The sequence below is a fragment of the Dermochelys coriacea genome, chromosome 18 (assembly GCF_009764565.3).
Source record: "Dermochelys coriacea isolate rDerCor1 chromosome 18, rDerCor1.pri.v4, whole genome shotgun sequence".
Lineage (NCBI taxonomy): Eukaryota > Metazoa > Chordata > Testudines > Dermochelyidae > Dermochelys > Dermochelys coriacea.
In genome coordinates, this window is record NC_050085.1 from 22,963,361 (window position 1) to 22,989,493 (window position 26,133).

The 26,133-nt window shown below is 43.0% G+C and overlaps 1 protein-coding gene across 15 annotated transcripts in view; it reads left to right on the plus strand.

Annotated features, from left to right (window-relative positions):
- Positions 1 to 26,133, plus strand: part of CAMTA1 (calmodulin binding transcription activator 1) — a 927,426-nt gene that overhangs the window by 584,062 nt on the left and 317,231 nt on the right. The window lies entirely within an intron of this gene.

A 26,133-nucleotide genomic window follows, 5' to 3' on the forward strand; every position in this document is an offset into this window, starting at 1 on the left:
AATATCCTTGAGGAGGCACTTTGCTACGGATACTGCATTTGCCTTTCGAGTGGGGAAAGCTTCAACCCATTCTGAAAAAAGGTTACCCAGGACAAACAAGTGTTTTAGTCCTGTCACTGGTGGTAAATCCATGAAGTCCATCTGGACCACAGCAAATGAGTACTCAGGCAGTTTGCTATGTCCCATAACTTGTGGTTTGATTGCTCCTTGATGATTATACCATTGACACAACCCACACAGTGCAGTGATGGCCTTCGCAGTTGCGTGGACCCCCGGAGCAAAAAACAATTTTTCCATCTGAGCCACTAATCCCCCCTTTCCCAGGTGCGAGGCCAGATGGAGTGCCTGGGAAACCTGAGGAAGGAGTTGTCTTGGAAGAACTGGATGACCGTCCGGGCTGACATAGAGGTTGTCCTCATTTTGGTGTCATCCAATGGACTTCCAACGGTTAAATTCGGCCAGGGGCATCGCCTGCTGGGCAGAGAGCAAAACAGCCGGCGTCACTGGTTGCAGTAGCAGGGGTGCCAAAAAAGGGAAAGGGGCTGGAACCCCATAGAGGGCAGCATAACGGGCCGCCGAATCGGGTGCAGCATTTCCCTTGGAAACCTCATCTGGTGTCTGGGAGTGGCCCTTACAGTGTGTAACTGAAACAGCTGCAGGAAGTTGAATAGCCTCTAACAAGGCAGAAATCAGGGCAACATGGGAGATCTGAGAGCCACAGGAGGTAAGGAACCCACAATGTTTCCAAAGTTGTCCAGTAGAGTGGCACACTGAAAAGGCATATTTAGAATCCGTATAGATGGCCACAGTTTTGTTTTCAGCTAATTGGCAGGCTCAAACAAGAGCCATGAGTTTTGCTGCTTGTGCCGACTTTTGAGTAGGTAAAGAATGCGCTTCAAGCATTGTCATCAAGGTAACAATTGCATAGCCAATTCATAAGGCTCCAAACTCGTCCCGATGGACGGATCCATCACAAAATAATTGGAGGTCAGGATTCTGCAATGGAATATCTGAGAGATCAGGACGAGGCATGGAGATCAAATCCACCAAGTGTAGGCAATTATGAGGTTCCCCGTCCTCAGGCAGAGGCAAAAGGGTTGCAGGATTCAGGACTTCACAGTGATATAAGGTAATAGTCTGATTGGTGAGCAAGACTAACTCGTACTTGGTCAATCTGGCTGCTGTGAGGTGCTGCATGGATCCACGATTGAGAAGCGCTGCAATGGCGTGAGGCACCTGAACTAGAAGAGGGTGACCTAAGGTAAGCCCCGAAGCTTTTTCAACCAACACGGCGGCAGCCGCAACAGCGCGGAGACAAGGCAGAAGACCCTGAGCGACTGGGTCAAGAAGGACCAAAAAATAAGCCACGGGTCACTGGCCAGGTCCAAAGGGCTGAGTTAGCACTCCAGACACCATGCCATATCGTTCATGGCAGAATAAGGTGAAAGGCTTAGCATAATCCGGTCTGCCCAGAGCTGGTGCCGAAGTTAATGCCTGTTTGAGGGCTGTAAGGGCGTTGTCGTGTAGAGTCATCCATGGCAGGGGTTCGGGAATGGAATCCAGCAGCAAATCGGTGAGGGGGTGCACTAACTCCTCATAAGCAGGAATCCAGGCTCTACAATAGCCACTTGCCCCTAGTAACTGGCGGAGTTGTTTTTTTGTGGTAGGCCTAGGCATGCTCAGAATGCTTTCAATCCTGTCTTGAGTAAGCTCAGTAGAGACATATGAAATACGATGCCCTAAATATTCCACCTCGGGTTGGGCAAACTGTAGCTTGGAAAGCGCCACCTTGTGACGTTTTTTGGCCAATGCAAAAAGAAGGATTCGAGTATCTTGTACACAGGCATCCTTGGCTGTAGAGGATAATAGCAGAGCATCAACGTATTGTATCAAAGTAGAACCCATAGCCAACGAAATAGAGTCCAGATCGCGCTTTAAATACTGGCTGAAGATAGTAGGGCTCTCCCTGTATCCCGGAGGGAGGCGGGTCCATACGTATTGATGTCGTCAAAGGTAAAGGCAAATAGGAACTGTGAGTCTGGGTGCACAGTGATGCTGAAGAATGCTGAAGACAGATCAATCACAGTGAAATAAGTAGCTCCTGGGGGAATAGCAGTCAAAACAGTTGCAGGATTGGGAACAACCAGAGCTCTCGGAATCACAATAGCATTAATCAGTCGGAGGTCATGCACGAAGTCGTAAACCGGTTTGCCATAAGGGCCAGGCTTGGGTTTCTTAACAGGAAGAATAGGTGTATTGCAAGGGCTGGTAGCCTCTTTAATGATTCCTTGAGTTAAAAGCTGTTGTAGGACTGGCCGAATGCCCTCTATGGCCTCTTTAGGTAACGGATATTGCATTTTTCGGGGCAGAGAGATACCTGTACAGTAAGTGATATAAACTGGTTCTGCTGACTTTAAAAGTCCAGTTTCAGTGGAAGTCACAGCCCACAATGCTTCAGGAATATCAGATAACTCAACAGGGACAGTGGGGGCAGTGGGTGCAGATGTGGCAGCTAACAATGCCATTACCATAGCTTCAGGGACAGAAGTAGGGACTGAGAGAGATAACCCATCCGGGCTGCAAAAAATAGTTGCTCGCAGTTTATATAACAAGTCTCTACCTAATAGATATGTAGGACAGGAAGTCGCAATTAAAAAGCTATGATCCTCTGATAACGGGCTAAGCTGGACCATTTGCTCAGCAGTTAGAGGAAGGGTGCACATGGTGCCACCAATGCCTATAGCCTTTACAGTTGCAGAAGTAGTAGGAAGGTTGGGGTACTGTAGAGTCTTCTATCGGCTCCGGTGTCAACTAACATTGAATAAGTTTTTCCTCCCACCACAACAGGAAGTTCCGGGTGGTTTACATCCACCTGCACTGTCCAAGAAGTGGAGGGGGTTTCTTGCGGGGGGAGTGAAGCATTGTGGGCGGCTAACTTTCAATCAGTACTTCCTTCTTCTCGCCCCCTTTCCTGAACCCTTTGGTAGGCTTGCATGAGAGGGTCAGCTGACGGGGGGGGGGGGGGAATTCGGGCAGCCCAGTGTCCCTTTTGTCAGCACCACCAGCACTCATCTGGCCCTGCCCTCCTGGGCCGTGGCTGGAAGTTCTGACCTTGTGGTCCCCATCCCTCGGTAGAGCTGGCTCCCCTTCCGCCTCGTCCCGGAAAGCCTCCTCGCCTATGGCTGGCATCTCGTCCCTGAGGGCTGTCTTGGAAACCTTGGAACTGCAGATTAAGAAGCTTTTTGGACCTCGTAGTGTCTAATTCCTTCCTATTCCTCCAAGCATGGGCTGCTAAACCCACCACCTCCTCCAGCGTTTTGTTTTCATAAGCTGGTTGACTACACACATACTTGCGAGCGAATGGCAATAGGTTTTTTACATACTGGCCGATCACTTGTGTTTTTGCTACAGGGGAGGGTGTATCTAAGCTGCCATGGTTTTTCAAAACCTTACAAAGGCAGTGGAAAAATTCCCCTGGGTGCTCATCGTGCTTCTGAATGCATGCATCTACTTTTCCCCAATCATAAACAGGCTTAGACATATCCTCTAATGCTTCTAAAATTCGCTTTTTCATATTATCCCACTCAGGAATGGTCTCCGGAACATCCCAATCCATTTCAGGTTTCTCTTGCAGATAAGCCGTCCTGCCTCGCACCACCTCTCTGGCTTTCTTATACACCGTTTCCTTCTCACCTTCACTTAGCACTTGACTCAAAACCATCTCCACATCATCATAGTTATAATTATACATTGTGAAAATACCCTTCAACTTCTTAATAAATTCTTCCAGACACTTTCGAAATGGGGGAAAAGTAGATGACCAATTCATTAGATCCGTGCTGGTAAAAGGGACATACACCATTTGCGTTCCCCCCCACCACTTGGCAGTTGTCGCATAGGCATTTGGACTGCACTAGCCATTGCAGCACCAGTAGCTTTTGCCTTAGGTGTGCCTTGAGAACTATGAGAGCAGGTTTTTGCGGGCGTCGTGTCACTGGGGTGTCGCGGATCAGGACGTGCCACCTCCCTTTTAGAGGAGCCAGCCTTCTGAACATCCCCCAACTCTGTGTCAGATGTGGGTGCATCGGGGTCAGGCTGCGGTACCTCACCCCACATCCAGGTACACTCTTCCAATTGTATAGGATCCCCTGCTTCTTTCAATGGGAATTGGGGATAAATAGACTTTGGCGCTTTTGGCTTCCAGTCAGCATTACTGGATTCTGGATTATAGGGTGGAGGTTGCATGGACAAGGTCATCTCCTTACCTGCTCCCGCCATGGCTTTAAGTTTTTCTACCTCATTTTGTAAACTAGTAGTTACACTGGTGCTTTTGCGCCGTTCGGCCTCTCTTATCCATACATCAGAATACTTAAGTTGCCGCGGTTTCAAATCATACAATACTTTCCGTAAATGAACAACATTATGTAACTCAAATGTTCCTTCCCCTGGCCAGCGATTTCCTGGCTCCGGGTCGTCTTGCGTCATTCCCACCCAGGGACCTTGACACAAAAATATAAACTTATACACAGCTTTGTTACTATATGATTGTAAGGCCTTGATATCCCTATCATAATGTTTTAACATATAGCCCAGAGGCATAGAAGGATCAACAGCTCTACTGGACCGCTCCCATCTTTTCCCAAAGACAGAACCCCTGACTGTTGTCTAGACAATCACAAAGGAAAAATTCAGAACTCACCAAGTTCCCACCAGCCGGTGTTCACCAATAGGTCCGGACCCTTGTGCCTTCGGGACGCCTTATTTCACCGAAACGGCGGGTGGAAGCAAGATGGGAAGCCTTCGGGGTTAAAGCAACCTGGGTGCCGGCAAGAAGGATTCAGAGTCCCGACCGTCCACAGTTACGGAGAAGCAGCGATCCTGGACGAGCCCCCAAAATTGTTAGGGGAAAAAGGTTCCCCTTCCGTCCAGGGTTGGGAGGGTAGCCTTCCCTGTACTTCTGTATTAGCCAAACAAACACAGAGTCGTGGCTCTTAGACAAAATGAGACACTTTAACGCTAGTAAGTATGACAGCTGAAGGGCTCACCAATTTCCTACACAGAGGAAAATGGCGAAGCCTTGAACAAAGAACAAGATTGAGCTTTTATAGCTTGGCTCAACATAAATTGTGACATTTCTTCCAGTTCAAACCAGTTAAACCCAGTCTGTTTCAGTCCTATGGTATGAAAGGCTTATATACTTATAAGGAGTTCTTTCCCCTCGGAGGAAGTAAAGGTTACACATAGTTCAAATTCTTTCTACCCATACGCATAGAGAAAAGAGAGAAGCATAGCTTTACATGATTGGTTTTTTTCTTTATCATAAGTACAAAATGGGGAATAACTAGCTAGGTGGCAGTATAGCTGAAAAGGATCTGGGAGTTATAGTGGATCATAAACTGAATATGAGGCATTTACATTGTTGAAGTTGCAAACAATGCCAATATTCTATGGTGTATTAACAAGAGTGTTTTATGTAAGATAGGGGAGGTAACTGCCCCTCTCTACTCAGCACTGGAGAGGCCACAGCTTGGATTACTGTGTCCAATTGTGGGTGCCACACTTTAGGAAAGGTGTGGACAAACGGAGAAAGTCCATAGGAGAGCAACAGAAATGACAAAAGGTTTAGAAAACTTGAGCTATGAGGAAAGTTTAAAAAAACTGGGCATGTTTAGTCTTGAGAAAAGAAGACTAAGGGGAACTTTATACAGTCTTCAAATCTGTTAAGGGCTGCTACAAAGAGGGTGGGAATCCATTGTTCTCCATGGCCACTGAAGGTAGGACAATAAGTAAGGGTTTAATCTGCAGCATGGAAGATTAGGTTCGATAATAGGGAAAATGTTCTAACTCCCAGGGTAGTTAAGCTTTGGAACAGCCTTACAAGGGTGGTGGTGGAATTGCCACCATTGAGGGTTTTTAAGAACAGATTGGACAAACACCTGTCAGGGGTGGTCTAGGTTTACTTGGTCCTGCCTCAAGCAGTCCTCAATTCCTGCCACCTGATCTAAGCTCCCTTCCAGCCCTACATTTCTAGGATTCTGTAACTAGTGATGGATGAAGATCTCTAGTAGAAGATGCTCCGTTCAGCCGAGCAGCCAGAAGCTTGTTGACTTCTGTGAACTTTTTGAAGCTGCCTCCTTACAGTGGCTTTCATGCAGCCCCAGGCTCAGTTTCTCCCTGTGTCTCCTCTGTGACACTGAGCACCCCTGTATTCACAATCTACACATTATTGTAATAGTTTTTGTACAGAATATGCCTAGTGAGGTATCATCTGAAACCTAATAACTTGCTGATCAATAATAATCTTGCATCATGTATGCACATGATGGGTATTAAGAGGTATGGATGTATGCTGAATTTATAACCAAAGTGAGTGTGAGCTAGTTATGTCAGGGGAGTTGTTAAACAGGATTATCCAACACAAAGGAATGTCTATTTATCTCAATTCACAAATAAGCAATAAACAGACCCATCAAGCTAACTAGGGGTGGAGACAAACTTCATACTAATAAGGGTGGAGGGGAGGGGGAGACAGCATGGTGTCTACGCCCAATATGAGAGAGAAGCTTGGCCTGGGTTTTCCCATTCAGAAGAAATCATTTCAAAGATTTACTGGTCTATAAAGAAAGGGGGTCTAAACCTCAGGTGATAAGTTATTGAATCAATTGATTGTATACGTTACTGCACTGTAGGCATGTATAAAGTGAGGTCTTTTCTGAAAGCTTATGACACACTGGTGATTAATATCATTGTGAGATGTATGTATTAGCGCTATTTAAGGAATTATGAGTATTCATTGATCTTAGGCTGTATGGTCTGCCCCAACAGCAGGGAATGTCACAGCTCTCTACCTGTCTCCTGTGTAAATTAAGAAGGGTGGAATGAGAAACATGGAAGCTCCATTTACACAGAAATTATACAGAAGAATGGGAAGCCCACAGAAAGGCAAGAACAGCATAAGTTCATCCTGCCTCTTGAAACAAGTTAATTGAATGTTGGAAGATATAAGCAAAGACAGAAGCCAACTTTGGCATCCATCACTAGACAGACACAAGGGAACAGAACCCTTGCAAGCTGAGACAGGGAGGTCCTTTGACCAAGGGGGAATTGAAGTGTCTGGAACTGCGTTGCTGAGAAACCTGCTTAAGCAAAGATCTTTCGCCTAAGAAGACAAGAGAAGCCAGCACCCTGTACTTTTGTTAAAGGCCTTGACAGAGGGAAAGTCATCTATGGCTGGGAAGAAGGACTGGTGAGAGAAATCATGCTGAACGAAGTCTGTCCTGCTAGATTAAATTTTAGACCTAAGAAGCCTGTTTTGTTTTGTTTTACTTGTAATTCTTTTTGTCTTCATTCCTTATACTTAAACTGACTTAGTCCTATGTATATTTTGTTAATAAATTTATTTCATTTTTACCATAAGCCAACTCAGTGCTGTGTTTAAAGGGAAGTGTGTATTCACCCTAGTTAAGTTAATATGCTGTGAGGTGTTTTGTCTTTAGAGGAACAAATGAACCAGATGTTTTCTCTGAGCTATCCAGGAGAGGGCTGGACATTGCAAAGCACATAGTTTGGGGAACATTCGGGCTGGTGAGTGTGTTGGGATCACCTTTCTTTTGTAACCAAGACTGGTGGGAGCCAGGTGGTGGGGCTGTGGACAAGCTGCTGGCCCAGGGCTGTCTGGTACACAGATACTCAGGGTATGACCTTCACACTGGTAGGCTGGTTGGGAGCTACAGCAGCAAAGAACTGTAAGGCACCCAGGGTTACAGGGCAGGTGGTGACACAACCCTGCACTGGTCTGGATTGCACTCCAGAATGTGACATCCTCCCAAAGACCTCTGGCTCCCTCTGACTTTGGTAATTTTGTGACTAGGCCTGCACCGTCCCCAGTTCCAGCCCAAAGCTCTTGTTTAGGGGAAGAAAGAATAAGGAAAGGACTTGATTAAAAAGTGCATGTGCTTTTTTCTCTTGAATGATATTTGGCATGAAATCTGTGCATGGAATTTATTCTCCTTTCATATGATTTTGACTGGTTTTAGTGCACAAGTTCTGAGTAGAAAATGTAGGCAATAAAAATTTGATGTGGTACTGTATATAGCTAAGCAGAATCTTTTTAAGAATTCCAACTCTGGAATATTTATTTTGTGTCCAGCTTCAGTTTTAGTGCCTATTTCTATTCTGCAGATGCCCGCTTTAGCCTGTTAACCAGTTTATAAAGAAATCATCAGCTTCTCTGACTCTCATTGAATCTGTCTGCATCACAGAGCAGGCATGAAATGTTTCGTCAGTCACAGGGAGTGAAGTTTCCAGTGGAAACCACAGCTGCCTAGAGTTCTCCTTTAGTTCTGTCACCAAGAAAATCAGTGCTTTGTTTAAGCTTAATGAAGGGGCCAGAGGTCTTCAGGCTCACTTGAGCTAGGTGAATTAGGACCATAGGGAATAAAATATTACCAAGTCAGTGGGCAGTTCTGTAGCTGACAAGAAGATGGTGCACTTGATTTATATTAAGTTGTGAAGTCTATTGAGAAATAGAAATAAATTTACTGAGGTTTAGTAGGGAAAGTGCAATAAATTTTGATTTATTATCCTCTGATTTTTGCGCTTGCTTAGCATGCAAAACAAAACCATGTAGGGACAATAGAAAATGGAGCTGAAATGGCTAGGATGAAAATTCACTATCTGAAGCTGAGAGTTGTCGCCTTCTGAATAGCTGTTTGTTGCAGTGGAGAGAACAAGCGTTTATGCTGATCACGGCTTCTAACTGACCATGCACAGGGCAGTGGTTGACAAAACTGATCTTTCACCTTTTCAAGGCAAGCTGGAATATTATTGTTCCTTCCATGAAACAGTTAAATATTTCTGGTTCTGCCCATTTTCTTCTGTAGCTTTGGCCAAATCACTTAGACAAACATTTTTCCAATATAAGTCAGTAAGAACTTGGTACCTCTGAAATCTAGGTCCAAAGTGTTGCAAGTTGGGCACCCAGAAAGGGAACTTCCAAAGTTGGAGGTGATTTTGAAAATTTTGTCCTTAAGTTTACCTGTCTGTGAAAAAGAGAAAATAAATGCCTACCTCCCAGGGATTAATATCTTTCAGTGCTGTGAAGATGAGAAGTGCTATATAAATGCTAAATATTATCAGGACCCTGTGTATTCTGCAGCAGTCTGTGCCTAAGTTCTGCAATAAGATCCTGGGATTGTGTGGCAAACTGAAAATTCTGCAATAGCTACCATATTTATGCCTTTTACTGAATTAAATATGCAAATGAATAATATAATTGTGACAGGATTCCTGGGGTGCAGCCTGGGACTGTGGGACCGCTGTGCCCCTTTAACTCTCCAGCCTGGGCTGTCTCTCTCAGTGCTTTGCTAGTGAAGCAGCAAGCCCCACCAGGCGCTGTGATCACTCAGCACAAGCACATGTGGAGCCCCACACCCAGCTAGATTGCATGAATGCTCCCAGAGCCACTCATGAATCACACAGGGAAAGGCACCAGCCAAATCCCCCCAGCTCCCAGCCTTGTAGCTCAGGAATATACCATCTTGTACTGCTCAAGACAAGCAATGCAAATGTATTAATTGGTTCACCGCTTCATCTATGGAAAGTGGATATACACCAGCCTTTGCAAACCTAAGCAGGTTTACCAAACACTTCAGGCAGACTCACTGGCAAAGATAAACAGTAAAACAAGTTTATTGACTACAAAAGATACATTTTTATTATTATAAAAGTTATTATAAGTGATAGGCAAAAAGTCAGAGTGGTTACCAAAAGAAAACATAAGCACGCAGTCTGAACTCTCAACCCTATTTGACAGGGCAACATATAGTTAAGCAGTTTTTCTCACCCCACTGGATATTGCAGTTGTATGTATACCCATGAGGACCAAAAACACGTTTCATTGAAAATGTAGTTTCTGGAGCATGATTCTGTGGCAAGGGGATGATTCTGTGGCCCTGGAATCATAGAATACATAGGGTATATGGAATATTTAGCATCACCTACCATTGCAAATGAATACTTACTGGATTTTGGCTTCCATAGGAGCCCAAACATGTCCCTCTGATGCATTCTTAGCAAAATGGGTGAGAGGAAACCCATCACAACAAGATTCCACCTGAGAGAGAGAATATTTTCATGCTTTGAGTGGGAATATCAACTTGATAGGGCTCTATCAAACCAGTGCTGTTTATTTACTTCCCATTGAAGAATGATCAAGGAGCCCCTCTGTGCTTCCAGGTATATTATACAGCTGCTGCTTTATTTATCATGGTAAAATGGCATAAGATGTCTGAGGAAATGTTTCTGTGGGTTTCTGTCTGCAGGCATAAGGACAATGTGCTGCTTGTCAGTACAAGCCTCTGCCCTGAATACATTTTCCTTTTAAACAAACTATTAAATGAAATGTGTCTCTAAAAATGGTTTCCAGGCCCTTATACACAGACTGATTTCCTGATGCTTCCAGACTTCTTCTCATGAAACTATTCTTCAGCTGATACAGAAGCAAACTGAGTTTGCTTGGAGAGCTCTGCTCTACACATGGGTGATTGGAGTGGTCCCCAGCTACCCATATGCTCATATGTAATCGGAACTGGCATGGACGTAAATATAAAGAGAATTTTTTTGATTACACAGGTGTGTTTTCAATATGACCATTATTGTTTCCTTTGTCTTTGCTACACATATATATACTCTATGAAGGACTTCTTCATGAGGACTCGATAATGTTAACAAAGTGACGTGCAAGGTGATATTGAAAATAACATGCTGCAATGGAGGGAACTGGCTGTGAAGGTAGCAAATGAAACCTGTGCACAATTGATTCCAAAGACAGAAGGGACCATTGTGATCATTTAGTCTAATCTGCATAACACAGGCCATAGAACTTCCTCAAAATAATTCCTAGAGCAGATCTTTTAGAAAATATCCAATCTTGATTTTAAAATGGTCAGTGATGAAGAATGCACCATGACGCTTGCTAAATTGTTCCATTGTTTAATTACAATCACTGTTAACAATTTAGACCTAACTTCCAGTCTGAATTTGTCTAGCTTCAATTTCCAGCCATTGGATCATGTTGTACCTTTCTCTGTTAGACTGAAGAGCCCATTATTAAATATTTTTTCCTCATGTAAGTACTTATAAACTGTAATCAAGTTACTCCTTAATCTTCTCTTTGTTAAGCTAAAAAGACTGAGCTCGTTGAGTCTTTCACTGTAAGGCATGTTTTCTAATCATTTGCATGGCTCTTCTGTGAACACTCTCCAATTTAACAACATGCTTCTTGAATTGTGGACACCAGAACTAAGCATAGTATTCCAGCAGTATCACATCAGTGCCAAATACAGAGGTAAAATAACCTCTCTACTGCTACTCCAGATCCCTCTGTTCATGGATCCCAGGTTGCATGAGCTCTTTTGGCCACAGCATCGTACTGGGAGCTCATGTTCAGCTGATTATCTACCACAACCCCCAAATCTTTTTCAGAGTCACTGCTTCCCAGGATACAGTCCCCTATCCTGTAAGCATGGCCAACTTTCTTTGTTCATAGATGTATACATTTATATTTAGCCATATTAAAACACGCATTGTTTGCTTGAATCCAGTTTACCAAGAAATCCAGATTGCACTAAATCAGTGATCTATTCTTTTTGTAATTTACTCTTCCCCCAATTTTTGTGTCATCTGTTAACTTTATCAGTGATGATTTTATCTTTTCTTCCAGGTCATTCATAAAAAATATTAAATAGCATAGGTCCAAGAACCAATTCCTGCAGGATCCCATTAAAAACACACCTGCTCAATGATGATTCCCCATTTACAGTTACATTTTGAGACATATCCGTTAGCTAATTTCTAATCTATGTAATGTATAGCAAGTTAATTTTATATAACTCTGGTTTTTAATCAAAATGTGTGTGGTACCAAGTCAGACACCTTACAGAAGGCTAAGTATATTATGTCAACGCAGTTATCTTTATCAACCAAACTTATAACCTCATAAAAAAAGATATCAAGTTAGTTTGACGGGATCTATTTTCCATAAACCCATGTTGATTTGCATTAATTTCATTACTGTTTGTTACTTCTTTATTAATAGAGTCCCATGTCAGCTGCTACATTATCTTGCCAGGGATCAATATCAGGTTTACAGGCCTATGGTTACCTGGGTCATCACATTTACCATTTTTAAAAACTGGAACATTAGTTTTATTCCAGCCTTGTGGGACTTCCCTAGTGCTCCAAGACGTATTGAAAATTAAAATTAATGGTCCAGATGGCCTCTCAACCAGCTCATTTAAAACTCTTGGAGGTGGATCTCTGGACCTGCTGATTTAAAAATGTCTAACCTTTGTAGCTGTTGTTTACTGTCCTCTAGAGGCATAAGTGGAATAGAAAGAGTGTTATCATTGCCATGTGATGAAACTATATCATCTGTATTTTCCCAAAATACAGAATAGATATATTTACTGAAGATCTCTGTCTTTGATGCATTATTATTGATAATTCTACCATTTCCATCTAGTAATTGATCAATATAATGCTAGGATGCTTTTTGTTCCTAATATACTTTTAAAAATTCCTTCTTATTGTCCTTAACCCTGCTGATTTTTCCTGTGTAAATATATTACATCAATACTATTACCTTTAGTAACCAAACTTGTTATCTCATCCAAAAAGATATCAAGTTATTTTGATAGAATCTATTTTTCATTGTGCCTTGGCAGAACTTTCTAATAGCAATGCTTTTCCTGTTACATTGTGCTTAGGATATTCTGGACTATGTCTCCAGCATTATGTCTCCAGCTGACGTGGTGGAATAATAATAAGATCGCTGTCTGACAGGCCTGGACATGTAGGAGTACTAAGAGACTGAACATGGTAGACAATTTTGTGAGCCAAATATGGTTTTCTATGGGAACCAAATGCCAGCAGTGGCAAAGCTGTATAGCGTATGGGTCAGTGCACCTCATTTGGGTGGGATTTTGTTATTGGACACTTTTACTGAGGAGGTGCACTTGGTCTTGGCAGGTTAAAAAAGATACCAAGGCCCATTTGGCTCTTATCTGTGCATTCTCCCTGTGGGATATCTGTATCTTCTAAAGTAAAAGGAGACAGGTTGTTTCCACTCTTGTGAAGCAGTGAAGAGCCCACTTTGGGAAAAGAAGGGTTATAAGATAGTGATTGTCTGTATAAAGCCTTCATTCTTTAGCTTCATTTTGGTATCTCAGAAGGCAGCTTATTGTTAGGCCCTTTCCATACTTTGCCTGTTGGGCCCTATGGTTTCCCCAGTTTGATTTCAAAACTCAGCTGATGGGTTTAAAGTCTGTAGAAGCCATGTAATTGTTTGAGGAATGTCAGGTCTTGGGCATTACCGGTGGTGGATACTGGGCTAGTGAGACCAGTATGGAAGCTTTAATGCTATGTTTCTAAATATTGGGATAATGACTGCCTGATTAGGAGCTGCTCTGTAACAATTATAAGGAATTGTATATTCTATATGTTTGTCTAAATAGTTCTAAGAGATTTTTATTGTATTAATATGTTGTTTTGGTGTAATAGCAGGCCATTGGAAAAGGCAAGCAGGAAGGCAAACCAGTGACTCAAGATAAGACATTACTCAACAAGCACTTGGGTATTGTTACAAGACAATGGGAGGATGTTGTCTCAACCTCCCTGCAGAGCTCATCAAACTGGTTTTGGGCAGCAGATTCAAGCCCAAGAAAAACTGGGAACAAAGACTTGTGGCAGGATTAAAGACGCCCGCTAAAGGACAAGGAGCAAGAGAGCTGAAGTGAAGAGACAGACCCAGTTAAGAGTCTAGAGTAAGATAGGGCTTTATGTAAGATAAACATGCATGTAGACTTTTTGTTTTAAAAATCTAGGTTTGTTAAACTAATTATCATGCAGGTGGAATGAAAAGTGAACAGGCTATCCCTCAACTTAATTACACTTACCTTTATCCATTGTGTCCTGTCCTTGAGCAGGAATCTTTTGTATGGTGATCCAGAGGACAACAGAATAGGTTCAGTGAAGTCAGTGGAGATACACTGATTTATACCAGCTCAAGATCTGGTCTGTTATGTCCCAGTAATAGTCAAATTGATACTCTCTCTATCTGTCTGCAGAGGCAGCTGAACTTTTTAATTCCAGTTATTCCCATCCAGTCACTGTACTGGTGAGAACAATGAATTTTGCAACCTCAGCATCCACTTGCCGCTTAACTCATTTGCTGTAGTCACTGTTTAATAAAACAATAGATATCACCAACTATAAGAACCCAGGAAACATAGTGAAAATGCCTGAATAAGGATAGGTCCACAAACTCTTCACATCAAGTGTTGCCATAATCATTTATCTGGATTTTGGGAAAGAATTTTGACAACTGACCTTGGCAAACTCTTGGTGGCAACGTAAACTGTCCAGAAATTCTGTGGTATGCTGAGCTAAAACATCATTTTAGCATTTTAATTGAAAATTATAGCAAGGACACACGTTCTTGTGCCTGGTGTAGACTTGAACCATGCACTCTGGGATAGATTCTATCCAGCAGGGCAAATCAAACCAGCTCTTTTCTATAATTTGTTAACAGGAAAATGTTTTCCAGTCGCATGTTACTGTGAGGAAACTTGCTGAAATCTACAACAGACCTTTTTCATCACTCTTTATAAAATCTCTGTCTCCTCCAATGTGAAGCTCCAAAGGAGGGATTTGTTTACATGGCTTACTCGAAAAGAGAGAATCTTGCTTGACATAGAGACAGGTCAGATGTGTGAACATCTTCTAATTCATCTTCCATTCTGTTTCTTGAACAGATACATACTGCCCCATTAAAGGTTCAGATCTATAGATTGCTTGCCAGTCACATTAATTAACATCTTCTAAGCCATTGTGAATCACAGACAGGTGTATAAAGTATATATATTTTTCTCACTTAAACCTACTGTTTGTGTATTGTAAAAAAAAATACTTATATAGCATCTTTTAGCTGGGGACCTTAACACACCTGTGCGGTAGGTAAGTAGTAATATCCCAATATTTAGGGTGAGTAACCTGAGACACACACAGATGAAGTGACTTGCTTTCAGTTACACAGCTAGAGAGGTAGAACTATGATTAAGGCCCTTTTCATTCCTGTACTCTTATTTTGTACCATGGTACCAAAGTCTTCCTATGTTTTGAATTCAGAGTAGCAGCTGTGTTAGTCTGTATTCGCAAAAAAGTAAAGGAGTAGTTGTGGCACCTTAGAGACTAAATAAATTTGCTAGTCTCTAAGGTGCCACAAGTACTCCTTTTCTTTTTTATGTTTTGAATTGTAAGTGAACTTCACTTCATTGCGCTATAATTTGTGAACATTATATTGTGGTAACTTGATCGAAACATGAATTTCCTTTTCAAAGGAAATAGAAATGGGCTGTGTGGAAGTTTGTGTTTAAATTCACATTAACTTCTGAGCAGAAACCTCAGTACCAGTGCAGCGGCTTACCTCTCTCTGGGATGAGAAGTAAAGCTGGAGGCATTGGTAGGGTTGCCAACCCTCCAGAATTGTCCTGGAGTCTCCAGTAATTGAAGATTAATCTTTAATTAAAGATTATGTCATGTGACGGAACCTCCAGGCAGATGTCCAAAAAAATTGGCTATCCCAGGTAGTTTAGAACTACCTTCCTAAAAAGGCAGCTAATAGTGTTAGAGTTAGAAAGGGAACAGCTCTCACTCAAATAAAGGGAAAGCAGAAGTTCCCTTTTTTGCAGTCTAAATATTTCCTACTAGCCAGGTTCCCATCCCAGATAACTGAACAAGTTCAGCTGTTAATGTAACAAAGTGAAAAGCATCATGATGGAGGGATGAGAAATCAAGTACAAAACAATTCTCCAAACTTAAAAACCAAGTTTGGATCCATGCTTAGCATCTCAGGGTCATTGTAAAGATTTTTTAACAAGGTTCTGGTATAATGTACTGTAGGAAAACAGATTTTGTGGTCTTCTGCAGTAGACTCCACTGCATCCATGAGTTATTGTCTTTTCAATGTATTTTAACACAGAGCTGGAGGCTCAAAACATTGAGAGCTTTTTACTAACATTTAGTGATAAATTTTTGTCTCCTGTGAGTAAACAATCTGCTTCTTAGCCACTTTTTTTCAATTTAAACGAGAGTACATTGAAGCCCTCTTGCACAAACATCTATTTATGTCAAACAAAACTGTAAGGTTTGGGTTGTTTCGGTTTTTTACTTCTAGTGCTCTCATCAAATCCTCACTCAGAAAATACTGCTCTGAAGTGGGTGGAATGGCATGTTGCTGTGTAAAATATACCTGTGCTTTTTTAAAGGCCATGATTTTATGTTGTGGTGGGCTGGGATTTGGTGTAAGAACAAAATATTGTGGCACCCTATTTGATTTCTGAAATGTTAGACAGACCAGACATTATACCTCATGGACATTCTGACCATTTGCCCTTCTGGTTTACTCTCTTTCTGGATTATTGTCCATCAGTTACCAAATGGAACAGGATCTCTGAGTGGCTTATAAATTAGGGCCATGTTAGAGGAGCACCCCGTAGTGCTGCTATATTTTAGACAATGTCAGAGTTTCTATTATAACCCCATTTTTCAGAGGTTTATAGCTCAGCCACAAAAATTCACTGTGTACTGGGATTTTGAATATACCAGCCACATCATGGCCAGGTAGCAGGTTCCTTCCCATATTTTTTAAATAAAAATGATTTTGGCCTTATTTAGAAAGAGAGAGAGAGAGAGAGTGTGTGTGTGTACACTCTTGCGTATATAAAGTTTCATAAAAAGCCCTATGTTAAAAGAAGGTTATTTATGTTGCAAAGTCATACGCTTGAACTGGAAGTGCCAAATTTACGGTTGCTCATGCAACCTTAACTTTTCCCGTCTGTATTTCTGGATGAGACAGGGCTCCTGTGAAAAAAATATGTGATTATGTAATTAAAGGCTGTCTCATAATGCATATGCACAAGGGAGACAAAAAAGGTTAAAATTAAGTATTTCAGCACAGACTTTGGGTGTTGTGGTGCTCCAGCCACATACGGTGCCTCTATCAGTTGCAATCAGCCACTAGGCCAAGGGGGCCCATACCCAGGGGCCCTGGCAAAAGTCCACCACCAGCAGCGGAAGCCCGGCACCCCTGCCACTGGATGGGCAGGGCGAGGGAAGCCCCCTTGCTCCAACCCCGCTCCACAGCAGCAGCGCTAGGTATGGAAAGCCCTCACCAGCAGCCCCCAATCCTGTCCTTGGTAGCAGCTGCGGACAGGGGAAGCCCCTCCTCCCCTGTGCACAGGACCTCAACCCCATCCCCAGCAGCAGCCACGGGATGGGAAAAATCCGCCTTTTCCTCCCCCCCCCAGCCCTAGCAAAAGCTGCAGGGCAGCAGGGTAAGCTCCCATGCCCAACCCGCTCTCCAGCAGACGTGCCGATGGGAGAACCCTAGCACTCTATCCCTGGTCCCATGTTGCAGCCCCAGGGCCGTAGCTCAGGGACAGAGCTTCACCAGTCTTGGGGCCACAGTGGGGTGGGTGTAGAAAGGAGCAAAAGGAGTTTCAAGGCTGGAATGGGGAGATGGAATGGGGAGGACCCTGGGTGGAACAGGGGCAAGTCCCAGGGAAGGGGCAGAAAGGGGGGGGGCTGTGGGTGGAGTCACAGGCAGAAGGGGTGGAACAGGGCAGGGCCACAGGCAGAAGGGGTGGGGAGAGGCCCCCACTTGCTCTGGCCCAGGGCCCCAGGAAAACCTAATCTGCCTCTGGCCCCTATGAAGGAGTGGGGGGCGGGAATATATGTTTTTTCCCCTACCTAAAATCAACATCCTGCTTCAAACAGTGTAGGTGTGACAGCTTCTCAAAGAAAAGGCTGCAAGAATCTTTGGTAATGGAAAGTGTTAAGTCATATAAATATAGGAGTCCTTTCCAGCTTCCCCTATTTTATTTGTTGAAGTTTCTTTTTCAGAGCTTAAATAATGAGAAAAAGACTTGATGGTAAAGAGTAGAATCTTACAAGCTTGCTACTGGCTTTTGTTAGGCTAAAAACAATCAACTCTTGGCAATATTAATCCTAAGAGTGACAGGTTTCAGAGTAGCAGCCGTGTTAGTCTGTATTCGCAAAAAGAAAAGGAGTACTTGTGGCACCTTAGAGACTAACAAATTTATTAGAGCATAAGCTTTCGTGAGCTACAGCTCACTTCATCTCTTACCTATTGTAAGTTAGGTACAATGAATGCTGCCCAGTTCTACTACACAAAACCTCTACAGTGTTATACATAGTACAGTTTTAATGTCCTGTATTAGATCTATGATGTGCATGTTTACATGCCTTTGAATATGTATTTATAGTATTCTTTTAAAAATATATGTAGATAAAATAATTGTTTCCAAGGTGGGTGTTAACTGTAGGTCTTACTTGCAGCTTGTCCCTGCTCCATTGCTGATTGCCCTATCAAAACAAAATCCAAGACAAGTGAGAAAACTCAAGAGAAAAAGACACCTTTCCACAAAGTAGTGAGCACTTACAAGTAAATCAAATACAGATAGACATCAGTGTGCCTACACAAGGCACGCCCACCACCAGGATGTGCATTTGTGTGTATACACATTCTGCATGCATCTCCATCATCAGAGGGATCCTGGCACACACACATGCAACACCACACATACACCTGCACACACAAAGGAGGGGACACACATGAGGCTATTTACACACACTCCATTCGAATGTAAAGAATGAGAGAGAAACAATATTGCAAATTGGAGTTAAAGCCAACTATTGCTAATTAGTTCTTTTGTGGCTTGTATCGCAGTGAGTACTAGATATATGTTTCATCGGATTGCTCATTATTGGGAGACTCCCTGCCAGGCTTATGGAGGACAGGGAGATAAATAGAAAGATGGGATCAGTCTTAACTTTTCTTTGTGTGATTTGCTTTGTATGGATCTTAACATTCTTCCATGTACTGTTTGTGTGCATTTGTATGTTAATGCATTTTAACTTTATTACTAGAGTGCTGCATTAATTTTCCTCCTGAATTCTGCCTTGTAAGAAGCACCCTATAAAATTTCTTTTCAAGTGCTGCAGTAGCAAGAATACATTAAAAATTGGTTTGTTTTATAATTACAGTCTGCATGGAGCAAATTTCTACCATCTCTTTTCTCTTGTGCTACCCAGTATTTCTAAGCTAAGTCCAACCCTAAGTAACAATACACTGTTACAAGCATAATACTAACAGCGGATTTCATAGTGTATAATGTTATGATTCTTATACTAAATCTAACCCTTAATCTGAGAATGGAGGTGGAATTCTTTCATGAACACACTTCCATCGTCTTATTAAATACTCACATCTTACATTTTTCTTCAAATTGTGTCCTTATGGGATACATGCACCTTTTTATCGCACATTTTTGGTAGCAGTGCCCGTTTAGCCTGCGCATGCACTCCAGGGATCCTCATTCCCCATATCACCAATATTTAGAGCTGTGTGGGCAAACCACCCAACAGCCTGAGATGGAGTGTTTAGCATGCCCACTTCTGCTTTGATCTAGTTTAGCTTTGAATTCTCAGTTCTAGTTTTAGTTTAATTCTCTAATCATATCTCCTTAGTTTATTTGGAAGTTTTCTTTTTAATACAGTCAGGGCTGGCTGTGGACAGCCTGTTTACACCAGCCAGTTACCAAGTTGCAGTCAGGAGACGCGAAGTGGGGTGGGATCGAGCCAGGTCAGGATACCAGGGACTCATGATCCAGCACCAGGTTACAGATAGCAGGCAAATAGCAGAGTTGGGGACATACCAGAATCAGCAACCAGAGTCTAGGGGCCACAGCAAGGCAAGATCTGGAGCAGAAGCAAGCAGGTGCTCTGCATCATTGCTCATACAGCGCCCTGTGATGGCTTCCTAGTTTACATACCGGCATCAGTCAATCAGTGGGCTGCAGCGGGCTGCGACTCAGGTCCTGCTGAGCGGTACTTCCTGGAGTGCCTACCTTCACAGCGTCCTCCAGCGGAAACCCAGCCTAAGCTTCCGGTGGCAGACTTCCTGAGTTTCCATTTAACTCATCCCACAATGGCAAGTTTAATCAAGGAATTGGTTAACTTTTCCCCCACTAATCAGAGAGCTGACTCCTGTATGGGATTTGAACTTGGTCCTTAATTGTCTTATAAAACCTCCCTTTGAACCTCTAGCTAAGTGTTTTTTGCTGCACTTATTTATGAAAACAGCATTTTTGTGGCCATCGCTTCTACTTGTAGAGTCACAGAATTAGGAGCATTAATGGCTGATCCACATTGTGTTTTTTAAGTATAAAAATCATTTTGCCCGCATCCCAAGTCTATGCCTAAAATATCCTCTGATTTTCACTTTAACCAAGTTATCACCTTCCTGTGTTTTTCCCAAAGCCACCCCAGACTAGAGAGGAAGCTGCCCTCCAAACTTTGGCCATTAAAAGGAAATTAGCCTTCTATTTGGACAGAACCAAAACACTTAGAAAGTTTTCCAGGCTGTTTATTTCAGTTACAGACAGATCTAAATGATCTACAGTCTCCAGCCAAAGACTTTCAAAGTGGGTTTCCAGTTGTATTCTTGTTTGCTAACATTCAGCCTCCTTTGAGAATAATAGCCTCCTTCTACAAGATCCAAAGCCACCTCCATGGCACTATTAAAACATTTACCAGTTGCTGAAATTTGCAAAACAGCAACCTGGGCATCAGTGAACACTTTTTCCAAATGCTATGCCCTGGCACACACCTGCAGATCAGATGCTATTGATGTCCTGGTAGTCCTTTCTTCAGTATTGGATCTAGTTCCAAAGCTCCATTCTTCTTCAGGGGATACTGCCTGGGAGTCACCTGCAGTGGCGCACCTATAAGGGACACTACTTGAAGAAGGAGGAGAGGTTATTCACCTTGTGCAGTAACTGCACTTCTTCGAGATGTGTCCCTGTGGATGCTCCACTGTCCTTCCCCTCTGCTTTCAAGTTTCACTTGCGGGACATCGCAGTGGAGACTGCAGTCTGCCTAGAGCAGGGGTGGCCCACCTGTGGCTCCAGAAGTTAATATGTGGCTCCTTGTATAGGCACCGACTCCAGGGCTGGAGCTACAAGTGCCAACTTTCCAATGTGCCAGGGGTGCTCACTGCTCAGGCCCTGCCCCCATTCCACCCCTTCCCACCCCCTCCCCTGAGCCTGCCGTGCCTTTGCTCCTCCCCTCCCCCCCCCACAGAGCCTCCTGCATGCCACGAAATAGCTGATCGGGAGGTGCGGGGAAAGAGGGGGAGGTGCTGATGGGTGGGGCTGCTGGTGTTTGGGAGGTGCTGGGAGTGGAGTGGGGTGACTGATGTGGGGCTGCTGATGTATTACTGTAGCTCTTTGGCAATGTACATTGGTGAATTCTGGCTCCTTCTCAGGCTCAGGCTGGCCACCCCTAGCCTAGAGCATTACTCCTTTTGTCTGTTGTGAGGATATCTGGGTTTCGGTCTCAGGGCATGTTCTCTAAGCTGGGAGAGTTGAAGGCAATCCCTCTAGCTGATTTAGAAGAAGTGAGTGAAAAGGTCCAGCACGTGGCACTGAGAGAAGGTGGAAAGTGGTGGTGTGAGAAATCCTTCTGGAATGACCACCCAATTGTTTGTGCAAACAGGGTTCACACCATCCTGGATCCTAGCACATTTTTTCTAAATCTCTTTTTTTATGAAATGTAATATCTGAAATACATAGACTCAATTAAAGGAAGAAAGGTGATCAATGGCTAGAGAGTTACCTATTTATTTATGATGTGATATGACTACAAAAGGAGCCATGTAGGTTCAGGCATGTCATCCAGGGCAGGTGCTGATAGTCCTGTTATACAAGGCTCTAGTTTGACCCCTTCTTAAGATACTGTCTTCAGTTCATTATCAGAAAGTTACTAGTAAATTGAAAAGAGTTCACAGAAGAGCAACAAAAATAAACAGGATCTGGCAGGAATAGATGTATAGGAAATGTCATTTTATGTCAGACCTGTGGAGCTTCTAAGAATTGACTGGACAAGTACTAGCAAATGTGTTCAGGAAACAATCTTGTACTCATAGGTAGATAGACTGGGTGTCCTAGATGGGTATTTTTCATCTATAATATTTATTATCATGTTTATGCAATTCAAACACCTTCTTCTATGTACTCAGCAACATGCCATCTGCATCATGAATATTTAGCATTCCTGCTATGCTATGGACAGAATATTTCTTATTTGTGTGTTACCATGAGACCTGTGAAACTTGTCTGAACCAACTAGAAACTAGCATACTGGACTTCGTTTTAAAATACCAGCTTTGATGGACAACACTCTTAATTATCCTCTCTGAAGAGACTGTATTATCCAGCCCCTATTCAATGGTACCTTCCCAAACGTGGAAAGATGGACTGAAACAATCATATTATCACTAACTTTCATTCTCCTTCAGCTCAGAGATAGGGTCATGAAGGGCAGGTTTGCAAGGAATGTTCATTTTTATTTTTCAATACAGGACAATTTTCTGATAACCCACCAGCTGATAATCACCTACCTGCCCTTTTGGAAAGGTCACCTAGCAATATCAATTGTCATGTACAATTGCAAAGTAACGCTATAGTTAAGACAGAGTTAGAGAACCAAAATGAAAGCCTCCTTGTCCTGTGAGGATATGTATTGGTCCCTCTGCTGACTAGTGACTCTTGCTATTTCATATCTGCAAAAGCAAGGACACATCTTAAACCATGTTAATTACCCTCCTGATCAGTGAAAACATAAATTCTGCCCTCCTTGGCTATCCAACACAATTTTGTTAGAGCCTGTCCTATCAGTGAGCTGTACTCTGGATCTGTGCATGTGCATTTTCTTAATCAAACTCAAGACAGAGATGGCTTTAGTGGCTGTGTCCGAAAGGGTTGCACTTGGAAGTGGATGAGACTGCCTGACCCTCCTGGAAGAGTTTGTTCTTATAGATTTTCTTATTATTAGATCTCTCTAACCCATGTAGGTCCTACAGAGCTTTTGCATTTCCACTCAAACCTCCCTATCTGAGGACCCTGATTCAGAAAATAAGTGACTACCATATAACTTGGCTACAGGTATCTAATGTGCACTTGGGGCTGGAAAAACATTGAACACACAGAGCATGCTGTAGCCTATGTATAGTCTGCTCTGTCCCATGCATAGCTTCACACCTATGCTGCAGAGGCCATTTTCTCAGTGGTGACTTGCTTTTGGAAAGGTAGTAATGGGCATAAGTGCAGGAACTAGGGATGCTGGGGGCGCTGCCACATCCCCTGGCTTGAATTCGTTTCCAACATATATAGGGTTTACAGTTTAATTCAATGGCTCTCAGCACATACACATTGTTCCAGCACTCCTGCTAATGGGCCAGGGAAAGTGATTTGCCCCTCAAAGTTACATGGCTCCTTCAATACAGCACAACCCAAATGTTCTCGAGTTGCATTTTACGACTCCACAGGGCAAGTCCCGGTATTTTATTCTTTCTTCTCCCCCATCTATTCTACCATCCTCTGGGTTCATGTTATAAAGGTTAAGGAGTGCATGGAAGCAATGCCAGGAGAGAGATATGTAGCTGGTTGCTGCAAAACCAAGATTTCTTTTTTTAAAAAAAGCAGGAAAAATATATTTTCTGCTTCTAAAACATATTTGCCTGTTATAAAGCACTAGTCTCCAAAAAGCTACTGCATCAGTAGCTAGTGAGAAAGACTGGATCGGTCTAGTGTGCGTATTAGGTGTTGTTACTTAGAGCCATGATCTTAAATAAGCTACAGAGTATAGGATGCTTTTGCAACCTTCTATAAAATACTTGAATTGGCAAGAAATAAAGCAAAACATATAACGTTTTCGATACATTAATGACATTGTTTTCATAGAGATATTTTAACTAAATATAAGCAAGGTACATCCAACTGCTCCTATCTAGAGATAGGAGAGAGGCTTCGTATAAACTCATGAAAATTAGGGGCTCCATTTACATCCTCCCCAGAATGGTGTGTCTGCATTGAATAAAAGCATCTGAACAAGAAGAGTTAATTGAGTCATATCAGAATTATTTGTACGTTTGGAAACTAATTTTATTTTCTCTTTGAAAAAATGAGTTTGAATAAAATCACATAAAGCCAGCCCAAGAGGAGTGTCTCTGCTCCCAGATTCTGGTGCATCTCTGACCTTAGGGATACTTATTTACTAGCTGTATAGCAAGAAGATTGAAATGCATCATTAGCAAGCAGCATTATGTGTTATCTGGAGAAGATCCTAAAGGAGTAAATTAGGAGAGAAACATCTGTTGCTTTCTTTCTTTGTTTTAGTGCTCAATCTGGTGCTAATTGTGGCCTTTCATGACCTTTTTATGTGTCCCCTCATCCTAAATATTAGACGTGTTTTGTTCATTAACTTCTGATGTGTTGCAACCTTCTGGGTGAATTGGTTCAGAGAGCCTCTCTGACACACACAGGAGATTTGTTAATTTCTTCTTTTCCTTCACTCTGTCAGACAAGCTCTCAGAAATGGGGAGGACGGGGTATTGGGTTAGGAGGCACGGAGTACCTGAGCAAAGGGGGGATTGGTACTGTAATGCATTTCTTTCCTAACCTCACACATATTCTCCCTTTATTGCAGAAGAATAGACATTATTTTGAGTTTCTACAGAGTCCTGTGGGTGAAATCCTTCTCCTGGCTCTATGTACGAGTAGCCAGTGTTGGTGCAAGAAGGTGCCACAGGCGTAGGGGTGGAATTCCCTACCCAGATCCTCCAATGAGTCTTAACTAGCTGCCAAGGGGCCAGTCAGCTGCTGTTCCTCAGCCTGAGAATAGCAATTGGAAGGCATGTCAAAGGAAGGAGATGGTGCATCCCCAGTTGCTCCTGGATCACCAGGTAGCAGCCATGGAGAAGCATTTTCTCCAGATGACCAAAACAATGTGACCTTCCCTGGTTGATGCAAGACCTTGGCACGCTTATCTAAGTCTTTATGGCCTCAAGATTAGCCACTGCAAGGTGCTCTGCATGGGGCTGCACCATCCAGGAGCTATAATAGTACACAATACAGCAACTTACTTATCAAACAGTGATGTCGATAGGAAGCGCCTCAGACTGCTGCTCCCTGGCCTGCACTGGTGCCTGGTCATGTCTGGGGGGAAGCCATACACTGAGATAATCAGAGGTGCTCCTGCTGCAACTCCCCACACTTGCTCTCAGATAACCCCAGTCTGCTGAGCTCCGGTCTCTTTGAGCAGGCTGGGTTGCAAACGTGCTGGCTGAGGTGATTGGTGGCAGAGATCTTTAGATGGGTGGGAGAGTTTGAGCTGTAGTAGGTTTGCTAGCTGGTGGTTGCTATGTGATACAGAAGGGTAAATCATGCAGCAGATTTGGTTCTGCATTGATATGGGTAGGGTGTTTAGGGCCTGGGTTACGCCATGTGATCACACAATTCAGTGGCAAGGCCAAACGGTCTTTTTAGGGTGTGTCCCTTTAAAGTTTTCTCATGCTTTTTCTCCCACTTGCTCTTTCTCTTTAGAGCTATTGTTCTACCTATCTGCCATTTCTCTTGGCCCCTGGCACTGGGGAACAGCCTCAATTGCCCATACAAACCCTTCTCACCAAAATGTAAATATGGAAGGAGGCATCAAGATTTTACTTTGAGACAAAAGCCACTTACATTTAAAATAAAGTACATCCCTTTGCTCTCCAAACAGACCCCTCTCTCCTCCTCGTACAGAATAGCCTAGTGTCTTTCAGTGCTACTTCTAAATCGAGCTGACACACCTTCAAACTGACTAACCAGCCTGCTCCAAGTGGGTCTAGAGTAGACTCCTAAGTCACCGTAGTAACCGGTCTGCCCAGGGAAGGAAGCAGCCTCAAAGGCTTGCCAGAGGGTGAGTGTGAAGGCCTCCTTCCTCTGGAGCCTCTATAGACAGAACTAACTTACCAAGGAAGTGCATGAATGCTGTGGTGATGGGACAGACAGACAAATCCTCTGCTGCCAAGTGCCTTGTACCATTACTGACAGTAACGCAAGATGGGTGTAAAAAATTGGTTTTGCACAATTCTAAATGACGACACTAGGTGCCCAGCAGTAGAGAATCAGCTCCTGAGTCTCTAGGAGGTAACTAGTTGAACCTCATACT